Raw genomic sequence first — 12,625 nt, forward strand, 5'->3', positions numbered from 1 at the left:
AGTAGGATGCTTTCGTCCAATGCTGTTGATTTAATTTTATACGAAAACAAGTGTTTCAAGGGTTTTCCGGTTGTTTTTCTTCATTCATATGATATCTCCAATTATTATCATTAGTCCTATACTGGAAAACCTTTAAGACATGACCCTTTCTATCAGGGATGGTCCGATTCTATCAAATTCTAATAAGTCCTTTTTTTTAAAGTCTGTTTTAAAAGGCAGTCATCGTTAATGGCACACCAACATAATTAGCACAAATTTTTAAAATTATTGAAGCCACGATGATTTCTTTCGCATCAAATTCTGTTAAATGGTTTGTGAGAATTGTAAAAGATTTTATATTTTTAGTAGTAACTGCCATATTTCAAAGAGGATCGGGAACATCTGTATCAGGAAAGTAATTAATGTCAGTATTTTTTTTATTATTTTTTTTTGTGCAACATTCTGCTGTACATTTTCTGAGAAAAGCAACTGTGAAGGAATAACGGATGACGGAGAATGTACGATGGACGAAAGGCCATGTTATAATTCGCTTGGCCATTTGGCCAGGTGTTACGTGACAGATGAAGGGCCATGTGAAAAGCTGACTTGGCCATACGGCCAGGTCAGCGAAAGATTATCAACCAAATCTTGATGCCGATTTTCCCGCTTGAATTTTATGGTACCTCTTTCTGTGACCCAATGTCGGTGAGTATGAGAAAAATCGTAAGTCGATGTTGCGAGACAACAAAAAATAAAATAAAATAAAATAAAAGAAAATAATACAAAAGAATAAAAAAAACTTTTTTTAAAATTTTTTAAAATTAAAAGCAGACGATTTGTTGAACCCAGATTTGGTCAATATCGGATAAGGCATAAGCATTTCTTAATTTGCATGAATAATGTGTACGGTCAGTAAAACATGAGAAATTAATGACTCGAACTTAAGCTAACGGCATGTTATAGTTTTTCTAAATTCGTTAAGTTGGAAATATGCATGTCTTAGACCATTTGCAATTTTTTGCGCATTACGTCTTATATTGTACTACTACCAATGCTGAATTTCAGCTCCTGTAATTTATTGCTCTCAGGTATGTTCGAAATGTTTTTTTCTTCTCAAGCCTTTTAAAGACGCATGAAAATATACAAGAGGCCAAGGTACCACGGTGAGAACTTAATTATCATGAAAAGAAGTGAATTTTAAAAAAATTAAGGAAATTTATGCAATCAGATAAAACCTTGAAAATATTCGGTGTACCATTAATTGACATCGACAGAACGTGGGTAAACTTCACTAAACACGAAATTGCTTGTTAAGATAAAAATGACATATATGATGTCATAATGTGTATCGTTTGATTTTTCTATTTCTGAACAACAAAGAAAATTGTTCGTCGCTCTAACACACGATACATGATGTGTATTGAAAACAGGTCAAAAACAAGAATGAAAGCCATCCGTCCAAAAAGAATGAAGAACAGAGAAAAATGTTGAGTCATCTAAGATAGAAAAAATTCATCACGTCTGATGAGATTGTGAGTGTTGTCTTATCTTTATTTTCATATAGAATTCAGTTGTGAGTAGATAGATACCACTGTCATGGCATCAATTTTAACAAGCATGATCCATATATATATATATATATATATATATATATATATATATATATATATATATATATATATATATATATACAACGAACAAACTGATACGTGTTTTATATCAATCATTTTCTATTTTTGTGTTTGCTCAATGCATTTGCATTGATTTGTTGAAATCCATAGACTTAAGATAGAGGTGACTCTGTCTTGAATGACAAAGCGCAGTATCCAATTCCACTGGAATAACCAAGTTGTCTAGAGGAAGAATTTTGCTGATCAATGATGCATCAACATACCTTACAGCATCTGAAATACAAGAATTTGGAGATCTTAGCAACCGTAACCTTGACAAATATTTATACGCCATTTTGACTAGTTTATCATCCATGTTGAAACCTTTCAAGATCGGTATCTTTAAGACACTTAAATAAAAATATATTGTGGTTTATCCAATCAGATTTCTCATGTATATCGAGTTCACGGATCTGTTTGTCTCTTGTTTTGTGGTAGGCATTGATTTAATTCGAAACTGACAAATGGCTCATACTGTTTTTGTTTTTTTTCATGTTGCGTACGGGAATACAATTGATATAGTAGGCAACTTTAAATAATGGAGAGAAATAATACAATTTATTTAGAAAAAAATCAGTTTCAAAATTTTATACCTACATTACAATATTTAAGTTTCAGTTTAATACTCTGATTGCGAATTTTGTTGGGTTTCCTTTTGGTTTGTATAAAGCATATTTTATTGTCACAGTAGGATACAATGCGACTGGGCACAAGTCCTAACAACTGAAATAGCCCTCTCCCTGCATGACACAAGGATTGCCACATATTCAACATGACAAAATAATAATGAAAAACAATTGGTTGGAGAGAGAGAGAGAGGCACAATGACATTAATCACGATTTGAGCACGCTATTGAAATCGTCCATGAGCAGTTATATATTTGCATACATGATACAAACTTCTATATTTTTCATTCGCATCGCCCTTTCCCCAAAGCAGTAAAGTTAATAGTTGCATATGACATTGAAAGTACATTTCTCGTCAGCTCAGCTCGTTTTCTATTTTACTTGGGACAGAATATGAAACAGTGCATGGAGGGTTCGATCCCATCGCATGAACAAAAAGGGGTGTCAGCAACTTGAACACGGTAAAGATCTTTTGGTTTATGTAAAGGAAGCTGACATGGGATTGATATTGCTATCTATGAGAAAAATATTTTCAATTGATTTAGTCGCCGAATTTACTTGTACCACACTACTGTACCACCTTCTACCACCACCACCCGAAAAAAATATGCACAACTTCACATGGTCAGAGCGTCTTATCTTTTCTCACGGACGTAGAATATGTCCTGTGTGCCGTGCTGCTTGTCGTTGTTGTTGTAGAGTTTAACGCCATTTTTCAGCACACGATAGGCTATACATGGCGGCCAGTATAAATGGTGGAGGAAGAATCCTGGAAAACCCCTGAAAGAACAACCGACCCACGAGATTCTGCTGGCAAGCTTTCTCACATACCCACATTGGCCGAACTTGAGACTCGAACCCATGCAGAAAGAGGTGAGATGGCAATGATCCATAACGGTGAGCGTTTTAGACTACTCGGCCACTCGGGGCCCCTGCTGCGTGTCATAAGATGCGATTACTCGAATCAGAAACCGCAGCAGCTAAGTGATTAGCATGCTAGACTCGCGACTTAAGGGTGCAAGTTGGAATCCTACCATCTGATCAATCAGGGTCTGCTAAGGTGGTGTGTCTTTGGGCAAGGCACATTGCTCCAACTGCTTCGGAGCTAGATAACTGTTTTGTGCTGCTGTGCCGCAAACACCAAAAACCAATCATTGAAGCAATTGCAGTTTTTTTCATGTCGCATGTTCAATAACTTCAGCGATACATTTCTCAATCGCAATTTTTTTCCTAATACAATTAATGACCTATTCATATTTTCCAATACTATTTCATCAGATAAAATTAAAGGTCTTAAGTGAGTGTTTCCTTTCAGTGTTGTCTCTGTTACTCATCTGTCAATCACTGTTCGCTTCTGGTTTCTCTTTGGTACTTCCGGTGTCCTTGTCTTCACCCTCTCCTGGCACTTCCAGATCCGTCCTTCCGACACTTCTGGTACTCTCTATCACGTACACCTTCAGGTATTGCGCCTCCACACAAACTGCTAACGTCACAATAGCGTCTCCCACGTACTCTCCATGTCTCTTTCCTCGTCTTCGATCCTTGGAAGTCGCCTCTAACACCCCCAAAGCTTCATGTGGAATTAGAAGGTACGTGTATTCTCGTCTCCTTGCTCTAATCTCAAGAGAATTAACCACACTCTCACAGACCTTTCATCAGAATAATGGCAAATAAATTGACTGGTCCAGTCATGCACTCACATATAAATATTCCATACAGGCATTGTTCTATAATAATTATGCAATAACAATATTATCATCGAATTCTAATACACGCATACACATACCTAATTGTTAAGTCCTCGGCAGAGTAACTATCATCATCAATAGCAACCAGTATAATTTCCTACCCTACGAATTATAACAAGATACATACAAATATATAAATACCTAATTATATGTGTATACGTTTAACAATGAATAAATATGCATAATTCGTAACCTATATATTCATATACTGATAAGCAAGTACAAGTACTCTCGGGTTTCCATCCCGCAAAGCCCGAAGTTACTTCCAAGCTGGTCGTGCCATCACTGACTTATTGCAAAACAAACATAGGAGTCTCTACCTGGTCGGCCTGGTGGTAGAATTGCCTTTGAATTTACCTCGGACGGGTCGTTACGAAATGGTTAAACAAAAGACAGGCAGTTTTTCTGTGTCTCGAATCGGGTATATAGTCGTAATAATAATAATAATAATAATGAGGACTTTGTACAGCGCATAATCTTTAGAAGCTCTAAGCGCTTTACAACATTAGACAACACCTATAAGATAAAACATATATAATGATATGATTACAAAAACAAACACCATGAAATTAGAAAACATAAAAAACATGCGGAAAATATTTAAGGTAGGAAACATTATTAGGGCTTTAAGTTTGTTCTTGCAGTCGAAATAAGTGAGTTTTGAGAGCACTCTTGAATGGGATCACTGTGTCCTTGTGTCTAAGTTCACAACATGTTGTTGATGTGGGTTTAATGCAGATGATACATGGCTATCAGTATATCTGGTGGAAGAAGAACCGGAACTGGCAAGCTTCCTCACATACCCACATTTGCAGAGTAAAAGACTCTAACCCATGCAGACAGAGGTGAGATGTCAGTGATCTGAAAAGGAGAACGCCTTAGGCCACTCATCAGCCACGCCACAATGTGTAAAGATAAAGTGTTGTTGTTTTGGAGTGTAACCCTACTTTTCGTTTCAATATGGACTATACACAGTATAACTAGGAAGAACCCAGGAAAACCCCAGTAAGAACCATAGACCCACGGGAAGCCGCTGGCTGTAAACAACAAGAGAGAGAGAGAGAGAGAGAGAGAGAGAGAGAGAGAGAGAGAGAGAGTTCACTTGGAAGATTCGGGAGTGCAGTGACTTTTTAAAACAGGAGATTATAGTCGGGCTGGTGAACGCTGAATGTGAAAAGAGGTTTTCTTCTCACTTCTTTACGTTAAGGAGCATTCCTTAAAACAAATTAACAGATACTCCGAAAGAAGAAAGCATGTATATTGTGTTATTATTCAACAAATAATACGTTCCTTCCGAGACACATCCTCGCTAGCCAATGCTACGATAAGATAACTCTATCTACATTATGGCGGATCGAACAGATATATTGGTACTTTGTCCAAACGACATCTAATGGATTTCATGAGTTGCCTTCCTTAGTGAGTCGTGCCAACTAACCAATAGTGTAGTGCATTGTACATCGGTCGAAAATAGTGGGGCAATTGACCTAAAAAGGATACTTTGGAAGTTCAACATCGAAAGTATGCCTATGTACTAGAGGGAAGTCATGACAGGTGTATTAGAGTGAAAGGTATTTGTGCAAACACGGACCGGCACTGTAAAATTACTTATTTATCAGCCATACCTAGCACACTTAGTAATAAATGTTGGCGGATGCAAAGATGCATTTTAGAATGTGCATCCTACACATATACAAATTCAAAATAGAGTAATCCAAAATATAATAATCCAAAATAGAATATACAACACGGAACAACCAGTAAATTCAAACAGAGTAATGCAAAAAGAAATAAACAACATATAATAATAATAATAATAATAATAATACAAGAAGAAGAAGATACATGCATGGAATTAAAATACATGCACATAATTAATGCCGTAATCCCTTTCCATAACATCGTGCTCATGGAGCAGTCATATATGTATCACGTGATCCGCCTAGTACAACCGAACAGAAGACCTTCACTAAAGCTTTTCAAACGATTAAACCTCTGACGATATTTCGGGGTGTAAAATCAACACTAATAAATTTCAAAGCTATGCAAATATTCAGTTAAAGAAAAGGCCAGAATGGGGTGATTTGCAAATAGTTGAAAATCGATCTGACTTACTTCAAAGGCGAGCGAACGGAGAACAACGCCCACTTATTTTGCCAGTAGACCTTCCCTGAAATAAATAATCATTAATCTATACAGGTAAAACGTGTTTACATAAACAAACAGCAACTGAAAGAAAGGCGTATGAAATAGCTTAATGTGGTATTTTCCGTTTACTAAGATATCTGTACATGGCCCAACGACCTCACACAATTTAAATTCAACCTCTGAATAGTCAGTGCACTATTATATACGAAATAAAACGTAAAAAATACAACTAAAATATAACCCAAATTAATATTAACGTAATCAAAACCTTTTTTCAGTCAGAATACAATTTGGAAAGCACATCTTTGTCAAATATTAATGTTAACAAGTCACGGGCAAGGACGTAGAAGAAAAAGAAATGAATTTAAAAATGAACTTAGGACTTCAAATAAAGTATGGTTTGACCTCTACCTTCTATCCACCGATCTGCCACTGGAATACAAGGTTTTATCTCGTTACTATGGTATTAATTATATAAAGACACTTGAAGAGAATGATTATTAGGAACTTGAATAATGTTATTATATTTCACATACAGGTGTAGAGATGCAGATATTGCAGGCGAACGACGATGTTGACGTTAATATTGATGAAAGAAGTGGTTACTTATAATCTAAGCAGATAAAGATGAAAAAAGGTACATACAACAATACAATAATTTCGCCTGTCTTAGGATAACAACATATTTCCTCAAAGGCTGTACCATGTAACTTTATATATATGTGCTACTACTTTCTTGAAAATATTGTACCTTATTCATCGTAAATTGAAAATCGGACCAGATTGTGCCATTTTGATCCCCGGCCTGAAGCCTAAGGAAAAGAAAGTGAAGATGAATTAAATTGCTTTTTGTATTCTCTGAAATACTTTACGGTTAGGACAGGAAAATACATCAATGTGGGAAATTCTTTTTGATTACACTATACATACTATTTTTTTTCTTCATGAACTCAAGAGAAATCTGAAGACTCAAATGAAACCTTAAAAAAATATGGAACGTCGTCGTCAGTACAGATGTATATATGTATGTATGCATGCATGTGTGTGCACACACGCACGCACGGACGCATGTACGCACGCACGCACACACGGACGTACGCATGTACGCATGTACGTACGTATGTATGTATGTAGGTAGGTAGGTAGGTGTGTGTGTGTGTGTGTGTGTGTGTGTGTGTGTGTGTGTGTTAGATGTACAGGATAGCAGCAAGTGTCCCGTCGGTTCAGAGTTACTGCATCACTGCTACATCAGTACCACCATTTGGAATCTAGACACCTCACCTGACACGATGACTGAGATTCAGGATCAAGATCTTGCCAGAATGGTCACCAGGCGTCTATGGCGGTAAAATTGTCCTCGATAAAGAACATGAAAACTGGATTTGGGTAAGCAATGTATGGCCAGACTTTTTGATGCGGTTCTGATGGGCTTGTTTCAGAAACTTCCATGTCAGACTAATATGGTTTACTTGTGATTAAGTGTCCAAAATATTTTGATAAAATTGCTCCATTTAATCTATTTCGGAGTTCAATGTCTAGAAAACAAACTTGTACAAACCTGTTTTGGGATTCCCATCAGTGTCAATTCTTAACTGTTACTTAAGACCAAACACAATTATTGCTTTCAAACCAAGTTACAGCTGGCTAAACATGACTAATCTTGTTTCATTCTCTATTTTGGTCACCGGTAGACGCATCAAACATAACGACTAGCTGATCACACCAATGTTACCTTGAGCTGTTTGAAATGAGATTTCCAAGAAAGTTGAAACCATTTATCTTAGTCTTCTGAATAAAAAATACCGTAGATAAATGCTGTGTAAATGATATGTTGCGTTACATGCAAAACATTCTTTATATTAGTTAATTTAATTCAGGAACAGAAAAGGAATATATATATATATATATATATATATATATATATATATATATATATATATATATATATATATATATATATATATATATATATATATATATAATGTCATTACGAAATATATGAGCGACTCATGTGGGGTTGTGTTTGTTATCATTTCGGGATCATGTTTATGAAAACAGCTGAGGCTTTTATTGCTGTTCTTGCATGGTAACAAATTCCTTATTAATTAGTTAAAACTATGTGTCTACCATAAATGTGGAAAAAAAACCACAATTATTTCACAACTGTCTCCTGGAAATTCAAAAGACAGCATGATACAAGTAAAAATTAGTCATTTATAGGTGAAAGGGGAGAATAATGTTTCCTTTTAACAGTTTTAATTTTTTTTTACTTTTTCAAAACACGTCTGCCGAAACAAGGTTGTTTACTTGGTAATCAAACAATGTGACATACCATCGTCAAAAATACTTGCAACAAATCTTGTCTTTTCATCATCATCTGAATTAGCACACTTTATAAACAAAATTGCATGTTAAGACGGTACAGTGTTAGAGCCGGGTACCAAGAAATAATTTTAACGCGATATTTCTCAAGAATGGCGATACTGTATATCGCAATTATATTAGGGACCAGCAATATACTGTACTGGGACAGGAGCCGGACACTTTGGTTGTAGCAAACGAACACCATATTATATCCATTGTATTAATTGGGGAAATAATAATTATCTTGATTTACAACAAAATAAAATATCTCAGCTGAAAAGAAAAGCATAGCCCCCCCCCCCCCCGTGAAATTTACTTGGTCATTACCTTATTGTAGATGAATTTTCCATGAATATGTTAATCGAAAAACTGTAACGTAGGATGATTAAGCTTGCACTATAGCTGACACCCTGTGGAAGGCGCTGTGTCGACATTACAACGCTTGGTGATAAAAATAATAGGTATTGACAGTGAAGCCTACAACTGATATAATAGGCAAGGAAACTTTGAGTGGGATGTCAACACCAGGGCAAGATACTTATCAGAGAGGGCTGGTAAACATAAACACTCTCAACACACGAGATAATATTGTGTGTGTGTGTGTGTTTGGGATTTGTAACATAGCTTTAATAATTTTTCAGTTATATCACTACGATGTTTGCAGTGTGACAGTTTATAGTGAGGTGTAGCACTGGAGCATCATGCCGCAGACATGTAGCATCATGTCCCACCCAGTCACGTTATCCTGACACATGGCCGACTAGTGCTGACACTAACCTCTTAATGCTGAGAGCCAAGCCAGGCACCTTCCAGTACCATTTTTATAAGTCTTTGGTAAGACTCGGCTGGGGTTCGAATCCGCAGCCTCGTGCATCCGAGGCGGACTCTCAAACCGTTAGGCCATCGGTGGGAATATTTAGTAGAATTGAACAACTGCGTAATGTTCAAACAGAAAACAACCGCTCTCCTGAAAACTGTATGACGATTCACAGTTTTACAATAGAATACATGTACTTAACACATTAACATATGTTGGCAAATAATTAGCAAATGACATTTAATTGTTTAAATCTGAATTTGTTCCTAAAAGTTTGATTAGGCCTGAGTATCTTTCTCAACATTTGATTTGGTCACTATGTTGGTATACGTGTAATGCGTCAAACATGGGATTAAAGGATCATACATATAATAATATTTGTAATATTCAAATTCAATTTGTGACAAATTCAACTTTGTAACAAAATTAATCACTTTTTGATACAATTTATCAAGAAAAAACATGATGTTAAATATCATTAAATTCGTAACAAGATTACATTCCTTTCTTAGCGGAAACTACCGAAGTACCAGTACGGTGATAAAGTACTATGGTACGTATTGGGCGACTTACATAAAAACTTATCTGTAACAAAGCAGAGGTGTCAGTAAAGAACAACGCCACTTGGAACCTCGAACCTTCACGCCGCCACGGCCAGTTACTTCCGGGAAGTGCAACACCTTTATTACTCTTTGCCGCAGCACGGTACTTCTTTACTTTTTAATTAGATTAAGGCTTTGGTGGACCCGGGACACTTAGGAGGAGGAGGGGTCTTATAGACCTACAAATACACCTTGACAGCAGTCCTTACACTGTCTTTTGTATTTGTATAATTATTATAGCTATATTAAGCTAAGTATTAGTCGGTTTAGACACACACACACACACACACACACACACACACACACACACACAGAGTTTGTGTGTGTATGTGTATGTTTGCATGAGGGTAGAGATTTTACTTATCTGACTTTCAACATGCTATTTTAAAATAGTTATATGCCAAAGTTTGAATTCGGCGCTTAACATTTTTTACGAGCTTACAAGGTTCTGGAGGCGAACAAATTTAACAATTTGATGTAATTTCAGACCGGAAATATGGCTTTTCCAGACCAGTCTATCGCGACATAGGTCTAGTGAAACAACACGTAATTGTATCCACGGCAAACAGTTGGTGCAGTCAAACTTCAAAAGTTTTGTTTCCAAACTGATCACTTCCATTTAGGAATTGATGAAGGCAGACTATTAATAAGATCCACTTACCTCCAAATTTGTGGATCTTAACAATATGCAGAAAAATAACTCCAAAATTGATGAATTTGAAAACTTAAGTTCTCAAATGAACATGTTACGTTTATTTATTAACAATCTACGTGAAAAGATACTGATACCAAACATTTTTTATTATTTAAAATTACAGTAAATTTACATATCGAATTGACTCATCACAAAATACAAGCAAAGGTGCAACATATGTGGAACTATTTTGTTAGACTCATAAGGTACATATGTCGTCTGAATCGGTCAGCGTACATATATCGTCGCAAGCCAAAGGCGAAAAAGGAGCGTGGTGGATTATCGCTTGTGGCCGCATTTGCAGATTTCCTTTTCTTTTCTTCTCACGAATATGAATGAATCTACTTAAACAATCACTGTGAACGCGAGTAAATTGCTTTTCAAAACTGATCCAACACGACCTTTCACGCTTATCGAATGAGCCAATCAAGGGTTTTCTTTCAAATACAGTCTCTTTTCTCCCGTAGTTATCACTATTCCTTTTGGCATAAAATTCTCAATAAATATCAAGGAAATGTCAGAATTCAACTGCAAACGTTTGTCGTACATGACGGAATTGTCGCACACGGCGTCTGTCCATGAGACATACATTAATTTGCAAAGATAAAACTTCTAATATGAAAGAAAATATAAAGAGTAAATGATTGTTGTTGTTGTTGTTATAGTAGTGTTTAACTCCATATTTCAGCACAATATAGGCTATTGGCGGCCAGTATAATTGGTGGATGAAGAACCCTGGAAAACCCCGGGAAGAACCACCGACACACGAGAAGTTACTGGCAGGCTTTCTCACGTACCAATGTTAGTGGAGCCTGAGACTCGAACTCACGCAAACAGAGGTGAGATGGTAGTGATCCGTAACGGTGAGCGCTTTACACCACTCGGCCACTCGAGACCTCCAACAGTAAATGGTATTGAAGATTACTTATAAGGAGGGTTAACAAAGTTTGACGCCAAAACATGTATCTGTACCTTAAAAAACAATCCCGATACGTAGTCCTGCTCTTAAAAATAACTCGGATATTTTTGTTTGGCACCGGTTAGTCTTGAGAGACGATGGAAGTGTATGTAAGCCTGCTCTTAAAAAGAACCCGAATATATATGCGTACTCTTGAAAATAATCCGGATATATAGGTTTGCTCTTAAAAAGAACCCGGATATATAGGCTTACTCTTAAAAAGAACCCGGATATTCGGGGTTACTCTTAATACGACCAAAATGTTAACCGTTGCTAAGCCTTATATGTCCTAACTTGTTTTGATATTTTTCAACCTAGGATTAACTTTGCAAAAAGTACCAATCAAAATATGTAAGAATTATTTTTTTTCTCGGAAAGAACGTATAAGCATTGGCGACCTGTATCAGTATAAAGTAAATCCAAATCTTTGCCGACATTCTGATTGAACCAATGTAGTTAAATGCTAATATAAAGGTCAAACTTTTGACTGAGACAGCATTGTTAAGTGCTAGGAGAACGGTCGGACGTTCGACTGAGACAGCATTGTTAAATGATAGGAGAACGGTCGGACGTTTGACTGAGACAGCATTGCTAAATGCTAGGAGAACGGTCGGACGTTTGACTGAGCCAGCATTGTTAAATGCTACGAGAACGGTCGGACGTTTGACTGAGCCAGCATTGTTAAGTGCTAAATAATGCTCGGATTTTGCCCAAGTCATCGTTGTTAAATGCTAATAAAACGTTCAGATTTTGACTGAGCCATCGTTGCCAATTGCTAATCTATAAAGGTCAGATTTTAACTGAGACAGTGTTGTTAAATACTGATATGAAGGTCAGACTTTTGACTGAACTAGCGTTGATCAATGCTAAGATAACGTTCGAACTTTTGACTGAACTAGCATTGATAAATGCTAATATAACGCCCGGACTTTTGACTGAACTAGCGTTGATAGATGCTAAGATAACGCTCGGACTTTTGACTCAGCCGATGTTTTTCAATACTAATATAACGGTCGGC

The 12,625-nt window shown here is 36.5% G+C and overlaps 1 protein-coding gene and 1 long non-coding RNA gene across 4 annotated transcripts in view; both read right to left on the minus strand.

Moving 5' to 3' along the window:
* The window catches only part of LOC149784543 (large ribosomal subunit protein eL30-like), an 81,470-nt gene that overhangs the window by 43,034 nt on the left and 25,811 nt on the right, over positions 1–12,625 (minus strand). The window lies entirely within an intron of this gene.
* On the minus strand, positions 1,552–8,968 carry LOC149784545 (uncharacterized). 3 transcript variants are annotated; one of them, XR_016414156.1, is made up of 4 exons: positions 8,864–8,968; positions 6,924–6,984; positions 6,140–6,194; positions 1,552–1,883 (listed from the first exon to the last, which is right to left on the minus strand). It is a non-coding gene; the product is annotated as an uncharacterized LOC149784545 (long non-coding RNA). The 3 variants fall into 3 exon arrangements; XR_016414157.1 differs by lacking the exon at positions 8,864–8,968 and adding an exon at positions 7,731–7,876; XR_016414158.1 differs by lacking the exon at positions 8,864–8,968 and adding an exon at positions 7,454–7,620.

Source organism: Sinohyriopsis cumingii, chromosome 14 (assembly GCF_028554795.1).
Source record: "Sinohyriopsis cumingii isolate HCF-2022 chromosome 14, ASM2855479v2, whole genome shotgun sequence".
Lineage (NCBI taxonomy): Eukaryota > Metazoa > Mollusca > Bivalvia > Unionida > Unionidae > Sinohyriopsis > Sinohyriopsis cumingii.